General features: G+C 50.8%; 1 long non-coding RNA gene across 2 annotated transcripts in view; it reads left to right on the forward strand.

Moving 5' to 3' along the window:
- Window positions 1-14,185: 14,185 nt before the first annotated feature.
- The window catches only part of LOC134965087 (uncharacterized), a 159,475-nt gene continuing 146,300 nt past the window's right edge, over window positions 14,186-27,360 (forward strand). For both annotated transcript variants that reach the window (XR_010188311.1, XR_010188312.1), the window contains exons 1-2: window positions 14,186-14,537; window positions 21,244-21,864. This is a non-coding gene — a long non-coding RNA (uncharacterized LOC134965087). The remainder of the gene's footprint in view (window positions 14,538-21,243; window positions 21,865-27,360) is intronic.

The raw sequence follows: 27,360 nt of genomic DNA on the forward strand, positions 1-27,360 counted from the left end.
GTCGACACTGGATTTAGTGTCCCTGTCTGTGTCTGTGTCGACCGACTAAAGTAAACGGGCGTTTTAAAACCCTTGACGGTGTTTTTGAGACGTCTGGACCGTACTAATTTTTTGTCGGCCGTCTCATGTCGTCAACCGACCTTGCAGCGTGTTGACATTATCACGTAATTTCCTAAATAAGCCATCCATTCCGGTGTCGACTCCCTAGAGAGTGACATCACCATTACAGGCAATTGCTCCGCCTCCTCACCAACATCGTCCTCCTACCTGTCGACACACACGTACCGACACACAGCACACACACAGGGAATGCTCTGATAGAGGACAGGACCCACTAGCCCTTTGGAGAGACAGAGGGAGAGTTTGCCAGCACACACCAAAAACGCTATAATTATATAGGGACAACCTTATATAAGTGTTTTCCCTTATAGCATCTTAATATATATATAAGCATATCGCCAAATTAGTGCCCCCCCTCTCTGTTTTAACCCTGTTTCTGTAGTGCAGTGCAGGGGAGAGCCTGGGAGCCTTCCCTCCAGCCTTTCTGTGAGGGAAAATGGCGCTGTGTGCTGAGGAGATAGGCCCCGCCCCTTTTTCGGCGGCCTCGTCTCCCGCTCTTAACGGATTCTGGCAGGGGTTAAATATCTCCATATAGCCTCCGGAGGCTATATGTGAGGTATTTTTAGCCAAAATAGGTATTCATTTGCCTCCCAGGGCGCCCCCCTCCCAGCGCCCTGCACCCTCAGTGACTGCCGTGTGAAGTGTGCTGAGAGGAAAATGGCGCACAGCTGCAGTGCTGTGCGCTACCTTTAGAAGACTGAGGAGTCTTCTGCCGCCGATTCTGGACCTCTTCTTACTTCAGCATCTGCAAGGGGGCCGGCGGCAAGGCTCCGGTGACCATCCAGGCTGTACCTGTGATCGTCCCTCTGGAGCTGATGTCCAGTAGCCAAGAAGCCAATCCATCCTGCACGCAGGTGAGTTCACTTCTTCTCCCCTAAGTCCCTCGTTGCAGTGATCCTGTTGCCAGCAGGACTCACTGTAAAATAAAAAACCTAAGCTAAACTTTCCTAAGCAGCTCTTTAGGAGAGCCACCTAGATTGCACCCTTCTCGGCCGGGCACAAAAATCTAACTGGCTTGGAGGAGGGTCATAGGGGGAGGAGCCAGTGCACACCACCTGATCCTAAAGCTTTACTTTTTGTGCCCTGTCTCCTGCGGAGCCGCTATTCCCCATGGTCCTTTCAGGAACCCCAGCATCCACTAGGACGATAGAGAAATATATGTTTATCTATATAAAACATCATGAAATATATACAGCCATTAGCCATCAGCCTGATGACAGCCGGGCAAGCAGCTGCACTATGTAGCCTGCTATAATGAACCGCCCGGTGACCTCGTCTAGGCCCGCACTCCTGCTATAGAGGCCGTGGCTATCAATCTCCGGGGCCTACCGTGGATTTCCCTGATATCCTAGCAGCCCAGTCCAAACTTCAGCGGAGGAGTCAATAAAGATGGAAACTAGGCGTGCGGAGCTAGAGGAGGCCCTATCACAAAAACCCATTACAATTACAATTTATGCAACGCTGTACCCACAATATAACTCATTCATATTAGTCCCTGCCCCACTGGAGCTTACAGACTACAATCTCCTGCTCAGATTTCAGTCTTGATCTGGCCCACTGTACCCATACAGTAGTATGAGGATCTAAATTCATCAAGCTCTCAAAATGTCTTTAGGAAGAACGTGTATAGAAAACACATATTTAATAATAAGAATTTACTTACCGATAATTCTATTTCTCGTAGTCCGTAGTGGATGCTGGGGACTCCGTCAGGACCATGGGGAATAGCGGCTCCGCAGGAGACAGGGCACAAAATTAAAAGTTTGACCACTAGGTGGTGTGCACTGGCTCCTCCCCCTATGACCCTCCTCCAAGCCTCAGTTAGGATACTGTGCCCGGACGAGCGTACACAATAAGGAAGGATTTTGAATCCCGGGTAAGACTCATACCAGCCACACCAATCACACTGTACAACTTGAGATCTGAACCCAGTTAAAAGCATGATAACAGAGGAGCCTCTGAAAAGATGGCTTCCAACAATAATAACCCGATTTTTGTAACAATAACTATGTACAAGTATTGCAGACAATCCGCACTTGGGATGGGCGCCCAGCATCCACTACGGACTACGAGAAATAGAATTATCGGTAAGTAAATTCTTATTTTCTCTGACGTCCTAAGTGGATGCTGGGGACTCCGTCAGGACCATGGGGATTATACCAAAGCTCCCAAACGGGCGGGAGAGTGCGAATGACTCTGCAGCACCGAATGAGAGAACTCCAGGTCCTCCTTAGCCAGGGTATCAAATTTGTAGAATTTTACAAACGTGTTCTCCCCTGACCACGTAGCTGCTCGGCAGCGTTGTAATGCCGAGACCCCTCGGGCAGCCGCCCAAGGTGAGCCCACCTTCCTTGTGGAGTGGGCATTTACAGATTTTGGCTGTGGCAGGCCCTGCCACAGAATGCGCAAGTTGAATTGTGCTACAAATCCAACGAGCAATCGTCTGCTTAGACGCAGGAACACCCAGCTTGTTGGGTGCATACAGTATAAACAGCAAGTCAGACTTTCTGACTCCAGCCGTCCTTGAAATATATATATATATATATTTTAAGGCTCTGACAACGTCGAACAACTTGGAGTCCTCCAAGTCGCTAGAAGCCGCAGGCACCACAATAGGTTGGTTCAGGTGAAACGCTGATACCACCTTAGGGAGAAACTGAGGACGCATCCGCAGTTCTGCCCTGTCCCAATGGAAAATCAGATATGGCTTTTGTACGAAAAAGCCGCCAATTCTGACACTCTCCTGGCCGAAGCCAGGGCCAGTAGCATGGTCACTTTCCATGTAAGATATTTCAAATCCACCGATTTGAGTGGCTCAAACCAATGGGATTTGAGGAATCCCAAAACTACATTGAGATCCCACGGTGCCACTGGAGGCACAACCGGGGCTGTATATGTAGTACTCCTTTGACAAAAGCTTGGACTTCAGGAACTGAAGCCAATTCTTTCTGGAAGAAAATCAACAAGGCCGAAATTTGAACCTTAATGGACCCCAATTTGAGGCCCATAGACAATCCTGTTTGCAGGAAATGTAGGAATCGACCCAGTTGAAATTCCTCCGTCGGAGCCCTCTCCTTCAGGATCCGGCGTTCAACCGCCATGCCGTCAAACGCAGCCGCGGTAAGTCTAGAGGTAGAGTGCACGGATCCTCCGTGCGCATCTCTTGAAGTTCCGGGTACCAAGTCTTTCTTGGCAAATCCGGAGCCACGAGTATCGTTCTTACTCCCCTTCGCCTTATAATTCTCAGTACCTTGGGTACGAGAGGCAGAGGGGGGAACACATACATTGACTGGTACACCCATGGTGTTACCAACGCGTCCACAGCTATTGCCTGAGGGTCTCTTGACCTGGCGCAATACCTGTCCAGTTTTTTGTTGAGGCGGGACGCCATCATGTCCACCTTTGGTTTTTCCCAACGGTTCACAATCATGTGGAAGACTTCTGGATAAAGTCCCCACTCTCCCGGGTGGTGATCGTGTCTGCTGAGGAAGTCTGCTTCCCAGTTGTCCACTCCCGGAATGAACACTGCTGACAGTGCTATCACATGATTTTCTGCCCAGTGAAAAATCCTTGCAGCTTCTGCCATTGCCCTCCTGCTTCTTGTGTCGCCCTGTCTGTTTACGTGGGCGACTGCCGTGGTGTTGCCCTACTGGATCAACACCGGCTGACCCTGAAGCAGAGGTCTTGCCAGGCTTAGAGCATTGTAAATTGCCCTTAGCTCCAGTATATTTATGTGAAGTGAAGTCTCCAGGCTTGACCACACTCCCTGGAAATTTCTTCCCTGTGTGACTGCTCCCCAGCCTCTCAGGCTGGCATTCGTGGTCACCAGGACCCAGTCCTGAATGCCGAATCTGCGGCCCTCCAAAAAGGTGAGCACTCTGCAACCACCACAGAAGAGACCCCCTTGTCCATGGAGACGGGGCTATCCGCTGATGCATCTGAAGATGCGATCCGGACCATTTGTCCAGCAGATCCCACTGAAAGGTTCTTGCGTGGAATCTGCCGAATGGAATCGCTTCGTAAGAAGCCATCATTTACCCAGGACTCTTGTGCATTGATGCACTGACACTTTTCCTGGTTTTAGGAGGTTCCTGACTAGCTCGGATAACTCCCTGGCTTTCTCCTCCGGGAGAAAAACCTTTTTCTGAACTGTGTCCAGAATCATCCCTAGGAACAGCAGACGTGTCGTCGGGCTCAGCTGGGATTTTGGAAAATTTAGAATCCACCCGTGCTGTTGTAGCACTACTTGGGTTAGTGCTACACCGGCCTCTAACTGTTCTCTGGATCTTGCCCTTATCAGGAGATCGTCCAAGTAAGGGATAATTAATACGCCTTTTCTTCGAAGAAGAATCATCATTTCGGCCATTACCTTGGTAAAGACCCGGGGTGCCGTGGACAATCCAAACGGCAACGTCTGAAACTGATAGTGACAGTTTTGTACCACGAACCTGAGGTACCCTTGGTTTGAAGGGCAAATTGGGACATGGAGGTAAGCATCCTTGATGTCCAGGGACACCATAAAGTCCCCTTCTTCCAGATTCGCTATCACTGCTCTGAGTGATTTCATCTTGAACTTGAACCTTTGTATGTAAGTGTTCAAAAGATTTCAGACTTAGAATAGTTCTCACCGAGCCGTCCGGCTTCGGTACCACAAACAGCGTGGAATAATACCCCTTTCCTTGTTGTAGTAGGGGTACCTTGACTATTACTTGCTGGGAATACAGCTTGTGAATAGCTTCCAACACCGTCTCCCTGTCGGAGGGAGATGTTGGTAAAGCAGACTTCAGGAATCTGCGAGGAAGAGACGTCTCGAATTCCAATCTGTACCCCTGTGATACTACCTGCAGGATCCAGGGGTCGACTTGCGAGTGAGCCCACTGCGCGCTGAAATTCTTGAGACGACCCCCCCCACCGGACCTGAGTCCGCTTGTAAGGCCCCAGCGACATGCTGAGGACTTTTCAGAAGCGGGGGAGTGCTTCTGCTCCTGGGAAGGAGCTGCTTGCTGCAGTCTCTTACCCTTTCCTTTGCCTCGGGCAGATATGAATGGCCTTTTGCCCGCTTGTTCTTATGAGAACGAAAGGACTGAGGCTGAAAAGACGGTGTCTTTTTCTGTTGGGAGGTGACCTGAGGTAAAAAAGGTGGATTTTCCGGCTGTTGCCGTGGCCACCAAGTCCGATAGACCGACCCCAAATAATTCCTCCCCTTTATACGGCAAACTTCCATATGCCGCTTGGAATCCGCATCACCTGACCACTGTCGCGTCCATAAACTTCTTCTGGCAGAAATGGACAGCGCACTTACCCTTGATGCCAGAGTGCAAATATCCCTCTGTGCATCTCGCATATAAAGAAAATGCATCCTTTAAATGCTCTATAGTCAATAAAATATTGTCGCTATTCAGGGTATCAATATTTCCAGTCAGAGATTCCGACCAAACCCCCCCAGCACTGCACATCCATGCTGGGGCGATTGCTGGTCGCAGTATAACATCAGTATGTGTGTATATACTTTTTAGAGTATTTTCCAGCCTCCTATCAGCTGGATCTTTGAGGGCGGCCGTATCAGGAGACGGTAACGCCACTTGTTTTGATAAGCGTGTGAGCGCTTTATCTACCCTAGAGGGTGTTTCCCAGCGCGCCCTAACCTCTGGCGGGAAAGGGTATAATGCCAATAACTTCTCTGAAATTAGCAACTTCCTATCGGGGGTAACCCACGCTTCATCACACACTTCAATCAATTCATCTGATTCAGGAAAAACTACAGGTAGTTTTTTCACACCCCACATAATACCCATTTTTGTGGTACTTGTAGCATTAGAAATATGTAACGCCTCCTTCATTGCCGTGATCATGTAACGTGTGGCCCTACTGGAAAATACGTTTGTTTCTTCACCGTCGACACTGGAGTCAGTGTCCGTGTCTGTGTCTGTCGACCGACTGAGGTAATGGGCGTTTTAAAGCCCCTGACGGTGTTTGAGACGCCTGGACAGGTACTAATTGGTTTGCCGGCAGTCTCATATCGTCAACCGACATTGTAGCGTGTTGACACTATCACGTAATTCCATAAATAAAGCCATCCATTCCGGTGTCGACTCCCTAGGGGGTGACATCCCATTACAGGCAATTGCTCCGCCTCCACACCAACATCGTCCTCATACCTGTCGACACACACGTACCGACACACAGCACACACACAGGGAATGCTCTGATAGAGGACAGGACCCCACTAGCCCTTTGGGGAGACAGAGGGAGAGCTTGCCAGCACACACCAAAGCGCTATAATTATACAGGGACAACCTTATAGTAAGTGTTTTCCCTTATAGCAGCTTAATATATATTAATATCGCCAAAATATGCCCCCCCTCTCTGTTTTAACCCTGTTTCTGTAGTGCAGTGCAGGGGAGAGCCTGGGAGCCTTCCCACCAGCGGATCTGTGTGGGAAAAATGGCGCTGTGTGCTGAGGAGATAGGCCCCGCCCCCTTCACGGCGGGCTCTTCTCCCGGTTTTTTCTGTAATCCTGGCAGGGGTTAAATACATCCATATAGCCCAGGGGCTATATGTGATGTATTTTTAGCCAGTAAAGGTAATTACATTGCTGCCCAGGGCGCCCCCCCCCCAGCGCCCTGCACCCTCAGTGACCACGGTGTGAAGTGTGCTGAGAGCAATGGCGCACAGCTGCAGTGCTGTGCGCTACCTTAAGAAGACTGGGAAGTCTTCAGCCGCCGATTTCTGGACCTCTTCTCTCTTCAGCATCTGTAAGGGGGCCGGCGGCGCGGCTCCGGTGACCCATCCAGGCTGTACCTGTGATCGTCCCTCTGGAGCTAGTGTCCAGTAGCCTAAGAAGCCAATCCATCCTGCACGCAGGTGAGTTCGCTTCTTCTCCCCTTAGTCCCGCGTTGCAGTGAGCCTGTTGCCAGCAGGACTCACTGAAAATAAAAAACCTAACAAACTTTTATTCTAAGCAGCTCTTTAGGAGAGCCACCTAGATTGCACCCTTCTCGGCCGGGCACAAAAACCTAACTGAGGCTTGGAGGAGGGTCATAGGGGGAGGAGCCAGTGCACACCACCTAGTGGTCAAACTTTTAATTTTGTGCCCTGTCTCCTGCGGAGCCGCTATTCCCCATGGTCCTGACGGAGTCCCCAGCATCCACTTAGGACGTCAGAGAAAAATATTAATGTATTTCAGAAACATATTACCGCGCCTCTACAGGTCTAGAACCAAAGTCTAGCCTGAGTTATCTGTAATTAATAATAATATTAATTACCTGTCTTGGGTCAGCTACTCCTGACGTTCTATCTTCAATATATGCTTTGTTGTAAAGATGACCTCACAGAAGCCCAGAAATGTAGTTTGCTCCGCTGATGATCTCACAATTCAATCATAGAGAAGGTCAACCTGAAAAAAGAAGATAGAGGCGCGATAATATGTTCCTGATAGACATGAATATTTATTACGGTTTCTTTATACAGTACCACAAAAACGCAGTGCTGTATAGAGAACACAAGTCATCCATATCAGTCCCTGCCCCATAGGAGCTTACAGTCTGAAATTCCTAAAATACATGTGTTTACAAACACCTGGGTCGATTTACTAAACCACTTTTTTGTTTTTAAATTGCGTTTATAGATTATATGCATCTACCACCACTGTAATCAATCCAGGAGACATGGTTAGTGTACAAAAATAAAAAAAAAAACATTAACTTTAAACCAAAACAAATAAACCAGGCCAAATAGAGACAAAACACAGTAGCAAAATCATAGAACAAGCGACTTGTAGGCCCTACACACATGCCGATATCACTGCACGATATGAACGATCTTGTTCATTAATGAACGAGATAAGGTTCATATCGTGCAGTGTGGAGTCACCAGTGATGAACGATGCGCGGCCCCGCGCTCGTTCATCGCTGGTGACATGTCGGCTGTGCATGCAGGCCAATATGGACGAGATTGTCCATATTTGCCTGCACGTCTATGGAGCCGGGTGACGGGGGGAGTGAAGAAACTTCACTCCCCCCGTCACTGCCCCCCCACCGCCGGGTCCCCCGTCGGCCGTATCGTCCGTCAAGGCACCTCGGCGGCACATCGCCTACTGTGTAGGGCCCTTTAGTAATAGTAATTTACAATAGAGAATATCGGTTAGGAGTCAGGGTACTCTCTATGACAGGCCTGGCCAACCTGTGGCTCTCAAAATGTTATGAACCTTCACATCCCAGCATGCCCTGCCACAGTTCTAGCATTCCATACCTCCCAACTGCCCCGATTCCAGCAGGACAGTTCCGCTATTTGGACACTGTCCCGCCCGCAGGCAGCAGTGTCTCGCGGGGGCAGTTGGGGGGAAGCTTTCATCAGCAGCAAGTGATCTGTGAATAGATGTCGTGCGCATGTGCACAGCATCTACTCAGTGCTGGGAGGGGAGCAGGGGACTGCCCAGCTGCTCGGGGAGCGCAGTGCACCCCCCCAAAATGGCATAAGAAGGGTCTGCGAGCGTGGCCAGACCCACTAGACTGAGGTCACACCCTCCCACTAGGGGCCACACCCCTTTTTTTTTTAACATGAGACCTCCTGACCCTATCAGATCAAAAATTGGCGTTCCCTAATAGCAAAACTGTGGTCGGGCATGTTGGGACTTGTAGTTTCACAGCAGCTGGAGAGCCACAGGTTGGCCAGACCTGTTCTATGACTATACCCCCAACTTAAGGGCCCTACACACTGGCCATTTTCCGTCGAGGTGCCCGACGGCCGACCCGGCGGGGGGAAAGTGAAGTTTCTTCACTCCTCCCGTCATGCGGCCCCATAGCCTTGCGAGCGCGGGGCTGCGCCCCATTTATCGTTGGTGCATACACACTGAAAGATATGAACGATATCTCGTTCATATCATTCAGTATAATCGCTAAGTGTGTAGGGCCCATTAAAGCCTGCTAGATTCCTAAACAGAACCCCACTCCAAACAACTCTACTACTTCCATCACCATAAACACAAAAAAACATGGGGGTAACTATTCCCATGTACTCTTAAGAGCATGGGGTATCCAGCCCAAGATCCTAGAGTCAACAAGGAGACTCCCAAAAATAATAAACACGATAGGCTAAATAAATATAAAACCTAAATAAGAAAGATCCAACAGGTAAACAAGAAAGGATAACGGTGATTGGCTCAGCCCCCGCCCACTGCTTCCTGCAGGACACTCAGAAAAAGAAAAAAAAACACACAACAGAAGTGTCACCATCTGGGTAAAAATTGGTACTGAACTACACATCAACATGTTGCAGTATATGTAGGGATTGCCAGCGTTGTGCTCACCATCAATGGTGGAACTGTGAGCGCCATCGATGGTACCAAGTTATACAATAGGTGGCTATCGATGGTTATACCCACCAATAGTCATCCCTGCTGTTTCACTGACTGGCACGTGGGCCAATCAGAACCTGGGGACGGGGCTTTCCAGAGGCCAAGCTAGGCTTGTGTCCCAGCAACAACTCTGTGGTGGTGGTGGGGCAACACTATCTGGGGGACACACAAAAGAGAAACACACACCATCTGTCTCTCTCTTCCAACGTAAATGTAAGAGGCACGGCGGTGCGGCCCTGCAGAAAAGAACAACACGCCCACTTACCCAAGCCGATGTACCTCACGTCTCCCGTCCTCCACCTTCAATCCGTCGGGAAAACTCAGACGGTACTGGAACACGCCAGACACTGACAAGGACTTCCCGAGGTGACCTGAAAAGAATGGGGACACACACTATACAGGGGTGGTCTCCACTGGGCTCAGTGAAGGGTCATCATTGGCACTTACGGCCTCAGACTGGGTGCTCCCGTAGTGGTGCGAAGCACCAGGCGCGACCCTGAACGAAAATGCCCAAAGAGGAGGTGGGGAAAGGGGCAACATACACCACAAAACACACACGAAACACAATTATGCTCACCGACCATATCCTCAGATTCCTGCCAGACGACTGGCCCTTCTTCCTTTCTCCTGTGATAGACCACACAATAGAGCCCACAGGACGTGACGCTGCCTACGCGATATGACAGAGACATTTATGCAAAGGTTATGACACAATACAGTTATACTGTTTCCACCTTGCGATACTCACCAGCGCGTAACTTCCAACAGCCTACCTTTCATGAGGGCCTGGCTGTGGGGACGACTGAGAACTTACTGCACCTGCGACGTAACGCCGACTTGTGTCACCTGCGGCCTAGCGCAGACTTACCACACCTGCGACGTAGTGCCGACTTACACAACCTGCGGCCTAGCGCCGGATCGAGATACCACGGCCTAGCGCCGTCTTCCCACACCTGCGGCGTAGTAACAACTTATCATACACACAACAGTATTGGGCTACCTTGCCCTGGGTGCCCCGGCCAATTGTTGCCTATCTGGGGGACTTGCTATTGGGCCTGCTGCCCACCTACCTAACCCTGTACAGTAGCGCGGGCCTATTGCCCTTCTTACCCCAGCCTACTGTCGCCATTGGGGGCTATTCCTTAAACCTAGTGGCCGAACGCCACCTCCTATTGGGCCTAGCGCCCGTATTGCCCACGGGCCTAGTGCCCGCCTATGGTGCCTCAGGCCTGATGCCTGTTTTGTCCCCACGAGCCTAGTGCCCGCCTATGGTGCCTCAGGCCTGATGCCTGTTTTGTCCCCACAGGCCTAGTGCCCGAATCCCTGGTGGTCTAGGAGGAGAGGGGCACCACCTGACCTTACCCGTCCTAAGTGGCCGCAGCTGGACCAAGCCTGGTCCGGCCACGCCAGCTGCATTGTCTTCGCCGGAGGCGGGACGGTTCCCACCACCTCAGGGCTACCAGGAGTCTTCACCTGGGCAGCGGTGACCAGGGGAAGCTATTTTACGTCGCACACTGCTGCCCCAGGGCTTCTGGCGTCTTCACCGACGGGCGTCGGCTCTTTGTATTTCACCCGGCGGGCGGCGGCGTGTCTGAGCTCTTTTACAACTACCACCGCCCTCCAGGACTTCCGGTGCCGTCTTCTATATTCAATCTTCAGGAGCTCTTCTCTGCTCCTTCCCCGCCGACGAACTCTCTCCTCGCGCCCAGCGCTGGCTAATACAAGCCAGTGCTAGGAGGCGGGGCTGTGACGCGGCGAGCCAGGATTGGCTTGTCGCCACCACTCCTGATTGGCCGCCAGCTCGTGAGCCGTGATTGGCTCACAGCTGGCGCCAAATTCAAAAAGCCCTGCTGTGATTACTGGGGTCTGAGTCCCAGAGGATGCAGGCCCACCGCCATCACCCACGTGGAGCGGCAGTGGCGATTCACCGCCGCCGCCGAACTCTGCAACCAGCTGGGCAGGTGGAGACCGGACCCGGCCCGGTCCCCAGTGCTGCCCGAAGCCAGCGCTACCTCCAGCCCCATGGGACGGCACCGGGCCATCCCAGGTAAGGAGGGACGCACTTGGCCATCCCAGGTAATGAGGGACGTGCATGCTAGTAGCAGGGCCAGTGACCGCACGAGTACACTGGCCCGTGCTACATTAATGCCATTGATGTTTGACATCTGCTATTCTATGGACATAGGGGCCCATTCACCATATACTGTGGCATATACACCAAAACCACCTGTTCTTGAGGGTATCTGCAGATATTAAGCGACCTTGAATGTATCAAGGAAGAACCGCAGCGGGTATCTCTGTATCTGACGCGGCCCTTCCAATTCCAACAGCAGCCACAGCTGAAGATGGCGTTAACTCTGGAACCTTCACTGGCAATGGCCATCGGCTGCGGCATGACGGCGCTAGCGATCATCGCACTCCTTACACATGGCGGTGGTAGGGTCCTATCAGACACCTCTGTGTCTGCGGGTGACGAGCAGTACACCCGGGATAGCTGTGATTACTGACACCAATAGCAGCAATACACAATTAGAATTATCGTGCCTGACACCATATGATGATAAATAGTAGATGCTAGAATCAAGTGGGCTAAGGGACCTTGTCCGTAAGGGGGAGGAGTTACGACGCAAGGGGGAGGAGCTAGGCCAGCGGGATAGTTCCTCTACTATCCACGCCACCAACTATTACCTTTAGTAATCAGGTGGCGAGCGAAGCGGAGCGAGCCACCGTGCCCGAAGCGTGGCGAGCGAAGCGAGCCCGCGAGGGTACTTTTCGGATACCCTGTTCGCCCATAGCTCCTCCCCCTGGTGACGTGCCTCCTCCCCTAGGTACGTCACAAGGTCCCTTCTCCCACTCCGATATAGAACCAACCGATGATAAATGTGCCCCCCCATAGACCCCGGCCCATTACTGCCCCATACATCCCATTACTGCCCCCCATACAATGTTACTGCCTCATACATCCCATTACTGCCCCCCATACAATGTTACTGCCCCCATACACCGTTACTGCTCTCCATACCACATTACTGCCCCCATACAACGTTACTACCCCCAATACACCTCATTACTAACCCTCATTTAGTGCGGTACATACCCCGTGCGGGGCCCTCACGGCGGCGGGAGCGGGAGATGCTCAGGGTGTCATTATTTCAGCACATACACCATATGCATACCCTCCAACTGTACCTTTTTAATAGGTACAGTACCTTTTTTTTATGGGAAATGACGCGTGACCACGCCCCCTTTACACATGGCCACTCCCCTTTTTCTAATTTGTACCGATTTTTGTGTGTAAAATGTTGGACGGTATGCATATGCACTAACCGTGGCGGGAGATGTCGGGGCTGTCATCAGTGCGGCACACCGCGGCGGGAGCGCGAGATGTCGCCGATGTCAGTTCAAACGTCGAAGACTCGAAAACCGTTGGACTGAGCCGGCACGTGACTCAGAGCGGTGGGCGTGGCATGTAGTGAAGGTGGCTCGAGACGTTCCCGGTGGGCGTGGTCAGCGGACTCTTTCCTATTCAGCACCTACGCCGCTTGTGGATCCCCAGCAGCCAACCAGCGGAGGGAGGACACGCTGCGTAACCAGGTGCTTAGTCTGCAGCAGAAGCCTCGGAATTATGTGGATGCCGAGCTGCTCCTGCTTGTGCCATTCCCAGCTGTAATCTGTAATTAAGGCTCAGAGTGGTTGGTGAATGCATATTTTAGAGAATTCTAGAAGTGGATAAATCTATCTATCTATACAAGTCTGCAAAAGCCGGCACTCCTTCTCTGCTGTGGCAATGGCCCTCATTCCGAGTTGTTCGCTTGCAAGCTGCTTTTAGCAGCATTGCACACGCTAAGCCGCCGCCTACTGGGAGTGAATCTTAGTTTAGCAAAATTGCGAACGAAAGATTCTCAAACTTGCGAATAGAAATTTCTAAGCAGTTTCTGAGTAGCTCGGGACTTACTCTGCCACTGCGATCAGTTCAGTCAGTTTCGTTCCTGGTTTGACGTCACAAACACACCCAGCGTTCGCCCAGGCACTCCCCCGTTTCTCCAGACACTCCCGCGTTTTTCCCAGAAACGGTAGCGGTTTTTCACACACTCCCATAAAACGGGCAGTTTCCGCCCAGAAACACCCACTTCCTGTCAATCACACTCCGATCACCAGAAAGAAGAAAAAACCTTGTAATGCCGTGAGTAAAATACCAAACTTCTTAGCAAATTTACTTGGCGCAGTCGCAGTGCGAACATTGCGCATGCGCAATTAGCGGAAAATCACTGCAATGAGAAGAAAATTACAGAGCGAACAACTCGGAATGACCACCAATGTGCGTAGGTGCCCTCCAGTTTTCCACACTCCTGCTCGAAGTTGGAATCAATATAAGTGATGACACACAGGATCCCCTTTAGTGAGATATATATATATATATATATGTATATATTATATACAGAGTCGTAAGGGGGGTCGAGCAGGGCACTGGGCGCCTTGGCAGGTCCAGCAGAGGGGGCGCAGCCGCTGGCCAGGGCATCATGCCCACTCACCCCCGCTACTATTGTTCTGCCCATAGACGTGCACACGGGGGTGCCTGGTGTGCACAGGCACCCCCTAATGGTCCGACCCTGCCCCCCCCCCCCCCCTGCACGTCACCACTGCGATCCGATCAGTGCTGTCTGTGTGCTGCTGTTGTAGCAGTGCTACTACAGCAGCGCATTTATAGCGATGATCGGATCACCTCCTGAGTCCTGCATCGCTGTACGGGTCACCCCCTCCCGCTGTGCCGCTGCTGGTCAGACTCTGTTGTGGGTGGCTGGCCACACAGCCCCCCCACCGTCATGGTCAGTCTGTCTTCCTCGCGGTGTGACGTCAGTATGTCACACCGCGGTCCCTTCCTTCCCGTCCGCCCTGCGCTGCCGCTGTTCTCTTGGCTCCCGCCCGAGCTCAGTTTCATGTGTGCGGCGTGCCACTGCCCTGCCCTACCCCTGCCATTTTCAGCAGCGCCTGCAGTCAGCACACACCACGCCAGCCAGGACTGGAGCCCCTAGGAACGCTGGAGGAGGAGGACACAGTGGTGGTGACTGCCAGCATAGTGACCTTAGGTGTCAGTGACACTGACAGTGTAAAGGGCCCTACACACTCGGCGATGCGCCGCCGAGGTGCCCGACGGCCGATACGGCCGACGAGCAACCCGGCGGCGGGGGGGCAGTGACGGGGGGAGTGAAGTTTCTTCACTCCCCCCGTCACCTGGCTGCATTGAAGTGCAGGCAAATATGGACGAGATCGTCCATATTGGCCTGCATGCACAGCCGACGGGAGATCAGCGATGAACGAGCGCGGGGCCGCGCATCGTTCATCGCTGGAGTCTCCACACTGAAAGATATGAACGAGTTCTCGTTCATTTATGAACGAGATCGTTCATATCTTTCAGAATATCGGCATGTGTGTAGGGCCTATAAGTGTGTGTTTGTGTACATAATATTTGTGTGTAAAGCCCAGTACCCACGGGCCGACGCTGGAGAGATGTGTGCTGAGCGAACCGCTCAGCACACATCTCTCCTGCCGCTCAGCACAGCGCGATCTGTGCTGAGCGTGCGGGGGGAGACGGGGGGCCGCTCACTTCACCCAGCGGGTGAAGTGAGCGACCCGCTAGATTGGCCTGCATGCAGGCCAATCTAGCAGCGGCGATAGCGATGTGCGGGGCCGCGCATCGCTATCGCCGAGGGGGCTACACACGGAGCGATCCTGCCGATATTCTAAGCAATCTAGTCAGATTGCTTAGAATATCGCTCCGTGAGTACCCCCCTTATGTCTTCTACGTGTGTGTATATTTTCTATCTGTGTATATTTATGTGTGTTCAGTGTGCTTGTGTATAATTGTATTTCCTGTGTGTGTGTGTGTGTGTGTGTGTGTGTGTAAGTGTGTGTGTGTGTGTGTGTGTGTGTGTGTGTATGTTCTCCGTGTATGTGTTCTATGTGTGTGTATAAGTAAGTGTATGTGTTCTATGGCTATGTTTGTGTTTTGTGTGTGTATATATATATATATATATACACACACACACACACACATCAGTGGTTGAAGTGGGCCGATATGCAACACTTCTCCACAGACCTGGAAGTATATAAATATATTTCTCTGACGTCCTAAGTGGATGCTGGGACTCCGTAAGGACCATGGGGAATAGCGGCTCCGCAGGAGACTGGGCACAACTAAAGAAAGCTTTAGGACTACCTGGTGTGCACTGGCTCCTCCCACTATGACCCTCCTCCAGACCTCAGTTAGAATCTTGTGCCCGGCTGAGCTGGATGCACACTAGGGGCTCTCCTGAGCTCCTAGAAAGAAAGTATATTTTAGGTTTTTTATTTTACAGTGAGATCTGCTGGCAACAGACTCACTGCAGCGAGGGACTAAGGGGAGAAGAAGCGAACCTACCTGACTGGAGATAGCTTGGGCTTCTTAGGCTACTGGACACCATTAGCTCCAGAGGGATCGAACACAGGACCCGACCTCGATCGTTCGGTCTCGGAGCCGCGCCGCCGGCCCCCTTACAGAGCCAGAAGCAAGAAGTGTTCCGGAAAATCGTCGGCTGAAGACTTCTGTCTTCAACAAGGTAGCGCACAGCACTGCAGCTGTGCGCCATTACTCCTCATGCACACCTCACACTCCGGTCACTGATGGGTGCAGGGCGCTGGGGGGGGGGCGCCCTGAGGGCAATATAAACACCTTGGCTGGCAAATCATCACAATATATAGTCCCAGGGCTATATATGTGATAAATTACCCCTGCCAGAACCCATGAAAACGTGAGAAAAGTCAGCCGAAAAGGGGGCGGGGCTATCTCCCTCAGCACACTGGCGCCATTTTTTCTTCACAGTGCAGCTGGAAGACAGCTCCCCAGGCTCTCCCCTGTAGTTTTCAGGCTCAAAGGGTTAAAAAGAGAGGGGGGGCACTAAATTTAGGCGCAATATGTGTATACAAGCAGCTATTGGGGGAAAAATCACTCAGTTATAGTGTTAATCCCTGCATTATATAGCGCTCTGGTGTGTGCTGGCATACTCTCTCTCTGTCTCCCCAAAGGACTTTGTGGGGTCCTGTCCTCAGTAAGAGTATTCCCTGTGTGTGTGCGGTGTGTCGGTACGGCTGTGTCGACATGTTGGATGAGGAAGGTTACGTGGAGGCGGAGCGGAGGCCGATAAATGGGATGTCGCCCCCTGTGGGGCCGACACCAGAGTGGATGGATAGGTGGAAGGTATTAACCGACAATGTCAACTCCTTACATAAAAGGCTGGATGGCGTAACAGCTGTGGGACAGCCGGCTTCTCAGCCCGCGCCTGCCCAGGCGTCTCAAAGGCCATCAGGGGCTCAAAAAAAGCCCGTTACCTCAGATGGCAGACACAGATGTCGACACGGAGTCTGACTCCAGTGTCGACGAGGTTGAGACATATTCACAATCCACTAGGAACATCCGTTGCATGATCTCGGCAATGAAAAATGTGTTACACATTTCTGACATTAACCCAAGTACCACATAAAAGGGGTTTTATGTTTGGGGAGAAAAAGCAGCCAGTGTTTTGTTCCCCCATCAGATGAGTGAATGAAGTGTGTAAAGAAGCGTGGGTTCCCCCGATAAGAAACTGGTAATTTCTAAAAAGTTACTGCTGGCGTACCCTTTCCCGCCAGAGGATAGGTCACGTTGGGAGATATCCCCTAGGATGGATAAGGCGCTCACACGTTTGTCAAAAAAGGTGGCACTGCCGTCTTAGGATACGGCCACTTTGAAGGAGCCAGCTGATAAAAAGCAGGAGGCTATCCTGAAGTCTGTATATACACACTCAGGTACTATACTGAGACCTGCAATTGCCTCAGCATGAATAGTGCTGCTGCAGCGTGGTCTGATACCCTGTCAGATAATATTAATACCCTAGACAGGGATAATATTTTGCTAACATAGAGCATATTAAAGACGTCGTCTTATATATGAGGGATGCACAGAGGGATATTTGCCGGCTGGCATCCAGAATTAATGCAATGTCCATTCTGCCAGGAGGGTATTAGAGACCCGGCAGTGGACAGGTGATGCTGACTTTAAAAGGCACATGGAGATTCTGCCTTATAAGGGTGAGGAATTGTTTGGGGATGGTCTCTGGGACCTCGTATCCACAGCAACAGCTGGGAAGAAAATTTTTTACCTCAGGTTTCCTCACAGCCTAAGAAAGCACCGTATTTTCAGGTATAGTCCTTTCGGCTTCAGAAAAGCAAGCGGGTCAAAGGCGCTTCCTTTCTGCACAGAGACAAGGGAAGAAGGAAAAAGCTGCACCAGACAGCCAGTTCCCAGGATCAAAAATCTTCTCCCGCTTCCTCTGAGTCCACCGCATGACGCTGGGGCTCCACAGGTGGAGACAGGTGCGGTGGGGGCGCGTCTCGGGAACTTCAGGGACCAGTGGGCTTGGCCACAGGTGGATCCCTAGGTTCTACAAGTAGTATCACAGGAATACAAGCTGGAGTTCGAGGCGACTCCTCCTCGCCGTTACCTCACATCAGCCTTGCCTGCTGCCCTCGGAGAAAGTAAGGTAGTACTGGCGGCAATTCACAAGCTGTACTTCCAGCAGGTGAAATCAAGGTACCCCTCCTTCAACAAGGCCGGGGTTACTATTCCAAAATGTTTGTGGTACCGAAACCAGACGGTGAGACCCATTCTAAAATTGAAATCCTTGAACACTTATATACGAAGGTTCAAGTTCAAAATGGAATCGCTCAGGGCGATTATTACAAGCCTGGAGAATTTCATGGTATCACTGGACATCAAGGATGCTTACCTGCATGTCCCTATTTACCCTCCTCACCAGGAGTACCTCAAAATTGTGGTACAGGATTGTCATTACCAATTCCAGACGTTGCCGTGGGTCTGTCCCCGGCACCGAGGGTATTTACCAAGGTAATGGCCGAAATAATTATCCCGTACTTGGACGATCTCCTTATAAAGGCGAGGTCCAGGGAGCAGTTGTTCGTCGGAGTAGCACTATCTCGGGAAGTGCTACAACAGCGCGGCTGGATTCTGAATATTCCAAAGTCGCAGCTGGTTACTACGACGCGTTTACTGTTCCTGGGTATGGTTCTGAACACAGAACAAGAAAAAAGGGTTTCTCCCGGAGGAGAAGTCCAAGGAGTTGTCGTCTCTAGACTGAGACCTCCTAATACAAATACAGGTGTCGGTGCATCAAGGCACGCGAGCCCTGGGAAAGATGGTAGCTTCTTACGAAGAAATTCCATTCGCCAGGTCCCATGCAAGGATCTTCCAGTGGGATCTGTTGGACAAGTGGTCCGGGTCGCATCTTCAGATGCATCGGCGGATAACACTGTCTCCAAGGGCCAGGGTGTCGCTGTTGTGGTGGCTGCAGAGTGCTCATCTTCTAGAGAGCCGCAGATTCGGCATACAGGACTGGGTCCTGGTGACCACGGATACCAGCCTTCGAGGCTGGGGGGCAGTCACACAGGGAAGAAACTTCCAAGGACTATGGACAAGTCAGGAGACTTCCCTACACACAAAAAAAAAAATTCTGGAACTAAGGGCCATTTACAATGCCCTAAGTCAGGCTAGACCCCTGCTTCAACACCGGCCGGTGCTGATCCAGTCAGACAACATCACGGCGGTCGCTCATGTAAACCGACAGGGCGGCACAAGAAGCAGGATGGCGAAGGCAGAAGCCACAAGGATTCTCCGATGGGCGGAAAATCATGTGTTAGCACTGTCAGCAGTGTTCATTCCTGAAGTGGACAACTGGGAAGCAGACTTTCTCAGCAGACACGACCTCCACCCGGGAGAGTGGGGACTTCATCCAGAAGTCTTCCAAATGATTGTACACCGTTGGGAAAGGCCACAGGTGGACATGATGGCATCCCGCCTCAACAAAAAGCTAAAAAGATATTGCACCAGGTCAAGGGACCCTCAGGCGATAGCTGTGGACGCTCTGGTAACACCGTGGGTGTACCAGTTGGTGTATGTGTTCCCTTCTCTGCCTCTCATACCCAGGGTAATGAGAATAATAAGAAGGAGAGGAGTAAGAACTATACTCATTGTTCCGGATTGGCCAAGAAGAACTTGGTACCCAGAACTTCAAGAAATGATCTCAGAGGACCCATGGCCTCTGCCGCTCAGACAGGACCTGCTGCAGCAGGGGGCCTGTCTGTTCCAAGACGTACCGCGGCTGCGTTTGACGGCATGGCGGTTGAACGCCGGATCCTGAAGGAAAAGGGCATTCCGGAGGAAGTTATCCCTACGCTAATTAAAGCTAGGAAAGAAGTGAATGCAAACCATTATCACCGCATATGGCGGAAATATGTTGCGTGCTGTGAGGCCAGGAAGGCCCCAACGGAGGAATTTCAGCTAGGTCGAATTCTGCACTTCCCACAGTCAGGGGTGACTATGGGCCTAAAATTGGGTTCCATTAAGGTCCAGATTTCGGCTCTATCGATTTTCTTCAAAAATAGAACTGACTTCACTGCCTGAAGTTCAGACTTTTGTTAAGGGAGTGCTGCATAGTCAGCCCCCGTTTGTGCCTCCAGTGGCACCGTGGGATCTCAACGTGGTGTTGGATTTCCTGAAGTCGCATTGGGTTGAGCCACTTAAATCCGTGGAGCTAAAATACCTCACGTGGAAAGTGGTCATGCTGTTGGCCTTGGCGTCGGCCAGGCGTGTATCAGAATTAGCGGCTTTATCATGCAAAAGCCCTTATCTAATTTTTTTATATGGATAGGACGGAATTGAGGACTCGTTCCCAATTCCTTCCTAAGGTGGTATCAGTTTTTCATGTGAACCAACCTATTGTGGTGCCTGCGGCTACTTGGGACTTGGAGGATTCCAAGTTACTGGACGTAGTCAGGGCCCTGAAAAAAATATGTTTCCAGGACGGCTGGAGTCAGGAAAACTGACTCGCTATTTATCCTGTATGCACCCAACAAGCTGGGTGCTCCTGCTTCTAAGCAGACGATTGCTCGCTGGATCTGTAGCACGATTCAACTTGCACATTCTGCGGCTGGACTGCCGCACCCTAAATCTGTAAAAGCCCATTTCACGAGGAAAGTGGGCTCTTCTTGGGCGGCTGCCCGAGGGGTCTCGGCTTTACAAAATTTGCCGAGCTGTTACTTGGTCGGGTTCAAACACTTTTGCAAGAGTCTACAAGTTTGATACCCTGGCTGAGGAGGACCTAGAGTTTGCTCATTCGGTGCTGCAGAGTCATCCGCACTCTCCCGCCCGTTTGGGAGCTTTGGTATAATCCCAATGGTCCTTACGGAGTCCCAGCATCCACTTAGGACGTCAGAGAAAATAAGATTTTACTCACCGGTAAATCTATTTCTCGTAGTCCGTAGTGGATGCTGGGCGCCCATCCCAAGTGCGGATTGTCTGCAATACTTGTATATAGTTATTGCCTAACTAAAGGGTTATTGTTGAGCCATCTGTTGAGAGGCTCAGTTATATTTCATACTGTTAACTGGGTATAGTATCACGAGTTATACGGTGTGATTGGTGTGGCTGGTATGAGTCTTACCCGGGATTCAAAATCCTTCCTTATTGTGTCAGCTCTTCCGGGCACAGTATCCTAACTGAGGTCTGGAGGAGGGTCATAGTGGGAGGAGCCAGTGCACACCAGGTAGTCCTAAAGCTTTCTTTAGTTGTGCCCAGTCTCCTGCGGAGCCGCTATTCCCCCTTACGGAGTCCCAGCATCCACTACGGACTACGAGAAATAGATTTACCGGTGAGTAAAATCTTATTTTTTCTTAATTAGCAGACAGCAGTAGCACGTAGGAAGGACGCCCTGGAGGACTCACCCTGGGAGAAGGAGTTGGCCGTGCACCCTGGGAGTGGACTTCACTGCGGGAAAACAGTGCTGGGTCACACCGAAGACCAGAAGAGGAGCTGAGACCTGCGCACCAGCTGAAGAGACGTGAGGGAGCGAGCCGCAGGACTGGGAGAGGACCAACGCCAGGGAGGAGCTGCCCACACCTGCGCCCGTCACTGGAGCATCCAGAGCCGTCCGCGTAGAATGGAGAAGACGCCTCCGAAGAGGAGACCAGCCAGTCGCAGGACCGGAAAGGTCATCCAACCTTCAGCGGATCGGGACCCTGCAGCAAGAGAGGAGACTAACCAGCAATGGGAGCACCGGCATCGCTGAGGACACCCGCTTACTGGAGCAAGGACCTGCAGAAGACCCCGGCTGGCTTAAAGAAGACAGCGCGAAACAGCGGGGGGGACGGTGCAGATCGGGATCCTGCAGCAGGAGAGAAGATCCCCCTTCGGAGTGCAGCAGACCACACTGAAAAGGGTGCAACCCCGGTGCGGTGCTCTGCATCCCGGGTGGTGCCAAAGACATGGAGTATCGAAGGTGGCAGAAGCGCCGCAACTCGGGGTGAGAAATTGCTGCAACCCTTCCGCTGCTAAACTCTGCAATTAGTCAATTAACGGGGTAGGGTCCCCTCACCACAGTGCCCCGCAGGATTAGTTAATTAAGGGGATAGGCTTTCCCCACCACAGTGCCCCGCAGGATTAGTTAATTAAGGGAGTAGGCTCACCACAGTGCCCCCAGGCCTTGTTAATTAAGGGTGTAGGGTCCCCTCACTCTATTCTATTCTTTGTGCTATAATGTGAATTTTGGCTCATACCGTGTGTTATAATGTGAATTTCGGCTCATGCTATAATGTGAATTTCAGCTCATACTGTGTGCTATAGTGTGAATTTCAGCTCATACTGTGTGCTATAGTGGGAATTTCAGCTCATACTGTGTGCTATAGTGTGAATTTTGGCTCATACTGTGTGCTATAATGTGAATTTCGGCTCATTCCGTGTGCTATAATGTGAATTTCGGCTCATATCGTGTGCTATAATGTGAATTTCGTCTCATTCCGTGTGCTATAATGTGAATTTCGGCTCATACTGTGTGCTATAATGTGAATTTTGGCTCATACCGTGAGCTATAATGTGAATTTCGGCTCATACCGTGAGCTATAATGTGAATTTCGGCTCATTCTGTGTGCTATAATGTGAATTTCGGCTCATACCGTGTGCTATAATGTGAATTTCGGCCCATACTGTGTGCTATAATGTGAGTTTCGGCTCATACCGTGAGCTAGAATGTGAATTTTGGCTCATTCTGTGTGATATAATGTGAATTTTGGATCATACCGTGAGCTATAATGTGAATTTCGGCTCATACCTTATGCTATAATGTGAATTTCGGCTCATACCGTGTGCTATAATGTGAATTTCGGTTCATTCCGTGTGCTATAATGTGAATTTCGGCTCATACCGTGTGCTATAATGTGACTTTCGGCTCATACCGTGAGCTATAATGTGAATTTCGGCTCATACCGTGAGCTATAATGTGAATTTCGGCTCATACCGTGTGCTATAATGTGAATTTCGGCTCATACCGTGTGCTATAATGTGAAAGAGGCACCAGTACTAGATAGTATAAGGGATCCTACTACACTGAAGGGCATGCCCCCTTTTGAGTGGCAACACCCACTTTTTAGTGGCCACACCCCTATTCAGGAGCACCCTTCCCTTTTCCATACCCCCCTTCAAAAATTCCACTGCACCTACATATATACATACACACCCTGACATCTTTATATACAGTGACACCTATTTGTGCAGGAGATGATGATGGTAAGGTGCATGTGGAATTGAAAAGAATGTTCCCAGTATGACATGAAACAGCTGGTGTGTCATGTTGGCACATCCCATTTTTAGTGTCCACGCCCCCTTCTGGTGTGTGGTCATGGCCATTTTTTTCAGTGAGTGCGGCCGGTGGCGTGCGCACATACTTACCTTTGTAGGTTTTTTTTCTTCTTGTTTTTAGTCTTTGAGCCCCCCAGAAGGGTTTTTGGTGCCCAGGGCAAGATCAATAATGCCCCCCGCATTATTGATCTTGCCCTGGGCACCAAAAACCCTAGTTACTCCTCTATATATATAAATATATATTGGGATATCAGCAGTAGATGTGGAAGCTGTGGGAACTTGTCTTGTTGGCTGATGTGATGTTAGATAATAATCATTTGGGCCTGGTGCTGTTACAGTCTGATGGCTAGCTGCATTACAGACCTGACACTCACTATTGCATTATGTGGAGAAGACATGCACAGTTCATTCTGTGGCTGATTGTGCATCGGTGTATGTGTCCTGACTCAGAGGTGGGCGAAGATCCCGTTGGGACTGTGATACGGTATGCAGCGGATTCACAGAAATGTGCAAATGTCGCAGCTACGGGAATGTGTTCTGATACATCAGCAGTCTACGCCTCATCCACCACATACAGTATACCCCTTTCACATGGCAACTGCCGGGTCCCACCCGGTAATTGGAAACGGGTCCTTACCGGGTGGGACCCGGCATTTGACCCTACACTCTGCCATCTGGGTCGGGTTAGCATCCAGGGGCGGGGACTGCGGCGTCATCGGGGGCAGAAGCAGCGCTGGAGATGAGCTCAACTCCGCACCGCCTCTCCCTGTGTAGTGAACAGGTCCCGGTTCGTATCGACTCGGCAACCCGTTCACACTGCCACTGACCCGGTATTGAACACGGGAATAACACTACTTTTTCTCTATCGTCCTAGTGGATGCTGGGGTTCCTGAAAGGACCATGGGGAATAGCGGCTCCGCAGGAGACAGGGCACAAAAAGTAAAGCTTTAGGATCAGGTGGTGTGCACTGGCTCCTCCCCCTATGACCCTCCTCCAAGCCTCAGTTAGATTTTTGTGCCCGGCCGAGAAGGGTGCAATCTAGGTGGCTCTCCTAAAGAGCTGCTTAGAAAAGTTTAGCTTAGGTTTTTTATTTTACAGTGAGTCCTGCTGGCAACAGGATCACTGCAACGAGGGACTTAGGGGAGAAGAAGTGAACTCACCTGCGTGCAGGATGGATTGGCTTCTTGGCTACTGGACATTAGCTCCAGAGGGACGATCACAGGTACAGCCTGGATGGTCACCGGAGCCTCGCCGCCGGCCCCCTTGCAGATGCTGAAACGAGAAGAGGTCCAGAATCGGCGGCAGAAGACTCCTCAGTCTTCTTAAGGTAGCGCACAGCACTGCAGCTGTGCGCCATTTTCCTCTCAGCACACTTCACACGGCAGTCACTGAGGGTGCAGGGCGCTGGGAGGGGGGCGCCCTGGGAGGCAAATGAAAACCTTTTTTGGCTAAAAATACCTCACATATAGCCTCCGGGGGCTATATGGAGATATTTAACCCCTGCCAGAATCCGTTAAGAGCGGGAGACGAGGCCGCCGAAAAAGGGGCGGGGCCTATCTCCTCAGCACACAGCGCCATTTTCCCTCACAGAAAGGCTGGAGGGAAGGCTCCCAGGCTCTCCCCTGCACTGCACTACAGAAACAGGGTTAAAACAGAGAGGGGGGGCACTAATTTGGCGTTAGAAATATATAAAAAAGATGCTATAAGGGAAAACACTTATATAAGGTTGTCCCTATATAATTATAGCGTTTTTGGTGTGTGCTGGCAAACTCTCCCTCTGTCTCTCCAAAGGGCTAGTGGGTCCTGTCCTCTATCAGAGCATTCCCTGTGTGTGTGCTGTGTGTCGGTACGTGTGTGTCGACATGTATGAGGACGATGTTGGTGAGGAGGCGGAGCAATTGCCTGTAATGGTGATGTCACTCTCTAGGGAGTCGACACCGGAATGGATGGCTTATTTAGGGAATTACGTGATAATGTCAACACGCGCCAAGGTCGGTTGACGACATGAGACGGCCGACAAACAATTAGTACCGGTCCAGACGTCTCAAAAACACCGTCAGGGGTTTTAAAACGCCCGTTTACTTTAGTCGGTCGACACAGACACAGACAGGGACACTGAATCCAGTGTCGACGGTGAATAAACAAACGTATTCCTTATTAGGGCCACACGTTAAGGGCAATGAAGGAGGTGTTACATATTTCTGATACTACAAGTACCACAAAAGAGGGTATTATGTGGGATGTGAAAAAACTACCGTAGTTTTTCCTGAATCAGATAAATTAAATGAAGTGTGTGATGATGCGTGGGTTCCCCCCGATAGAAAATATGGGCGGTATACCCTTTCCCGCCAGAAGTTAGGGCGCGTTGGGAAACACCCCTTAGGGTGGATAAGGCGCTCACACGCTTATCAGAACAAGTGGCGGTACCGTCTATAGATAGGGCCGTCCTCAAGGAGCCAGCTGACAGGAGGCTGGAAAAATATCATAAAAAGTATATACACACATACTGGTGTTATACTGCGACCAGCGATCGCCTCAGCCTGGATGTGCAGAGCTGGGGTGGCTTGGTCGGATTCCCTGACTAAAAATATTGATACCCTTGACAGGGACAGTATTTTATTGACTATAGAGCATTTAAAGGATGTATTTCTATATATGCGAGATGCACAGAGGGATATTTGCACTCTGGCATCAAGAGTAAGTGCGATGTCCATATCTGCCAGAAGATGTTTATGGACACGACAGTGGTCAGGTGATGCAGATTCCAAACGGCACAAAGGTGTATTGCCGTATAAAGGAAGAGGAGTTATTTGGGGTCGGTCCATCGGACCTGGTGGCCACGGCAACTGCTGGAAAATCCACCGTTTTTACCCTAAGTCACATCTCTGCAGAAAAAGACACCGTCTTTTCAGCTTCAGTCCTTTCGTCCCTATAAGAGTCATATCTGCCCAGGGATAGAGGAAAGGGAAGAAGACTGCAGCAGGCAGCCCATTCCCAGGAACAGAAGCGTTCCACCGCTTCTGACAAGCTCTCAGCATGACGCTGAGACCGTACAGGACCCCTGGATCCTACAAGTAGTATCCCAGGGGTACAGTTTGGAATGTCGAGACGTTTCCCCTGCGCAGGCTCCTGAAGTCTGCTTTACCAAGGTCTCCCTCCGACAAGGAGGCAGTATGGGAAAAAATTCACGAGCTGTATTCCCAGCAGGTGATAATTAAATTACCCCTCCTACAACAAGAAAAGGGGTATTATTCCACACTATATTGTGGTACTGAAGCCAGAAGGCTAGGTGAGACCTATTCTAAATCTAAAAAAATTTGAACACTTACAAAGGTTCAAATCAAGATGGAGTCACTCAGAGCAGTGATAACGAACCGGGAAGAAGGGGACTATCTGGTGTCCCGAGACATCAGGGATGCTTACCTCCATGTCCCAAATTTGCCCTTATCACTAAGGGTACCTCAGGTTCGTGGTACAGAACTGTCACTATCAGTTTCAGACGCTGCCGTTTGGATTGTCTACGGCACCCCGGGTCTTTACCAAGGTAATGGCCGAAATGATGGTTCTTCTTCGAAGAAAAGGCGTCTTAATTATCCCTTACTTGGACGATCTCCTGATAAGGGCAAAGTCCAGGGAACAGTTGGAGGTCGGAGTAGCACTATCTCGGATACTGTTACAACAGCAGGGGTGGATTCTAAATATTCCAAAATCGCAGCTGATCCCGACAACAAGTCTCCTGTGCTTAGGGATGATTCTGGACACAGTCCAGAAAAAGGTGTTTCTCCCGGAAGAGAAAGCCAGGGAGTTATCCGAGCTAGTCAGGAACCTCCTAAAATCAGTGCATCATTGCACAAGGGCCATGGTAAAAAAAATGGTGACTTCCTTCAAAGCAATTCCAGTCGGCAGATTTCATGCAAGAACTTTTCAGTGGAATCTGCTGGACAAAAGGTCCGGATCGCATCTTCAGATGCATCAGCGGATAACCCTATATCCAAGGACAAGGGTGTCTCTCCTGTGGTGGTTACAGAGTGCTCATCTTCTAGAGGGCCGCAGATTCGGCATTCAGTTTTGGATGTTGGTGACCACGGAGGCCAGCCCGAGAGGCTGGGGAGCAGTCACACAAGGAAAAAATTTCCAGGGAGTGTGATCAAGTCTGGAGACTTTT

Source organism: Pseudophryne corroboree, chromosome 10, assembly GCF_028390025.1.
Source record: "Pseudophryne corroboree isolate aPseCor3 chromosome 10, aPseCor3.hap2, whole genome shotgun sequence".
Classification (NCBI taxonomy): Eukaryota; Metazoa; Chordata; class Amphibia; order Anura; family Myobatrachidae; genus Pseudophryne; species Pseudophryne corroboree.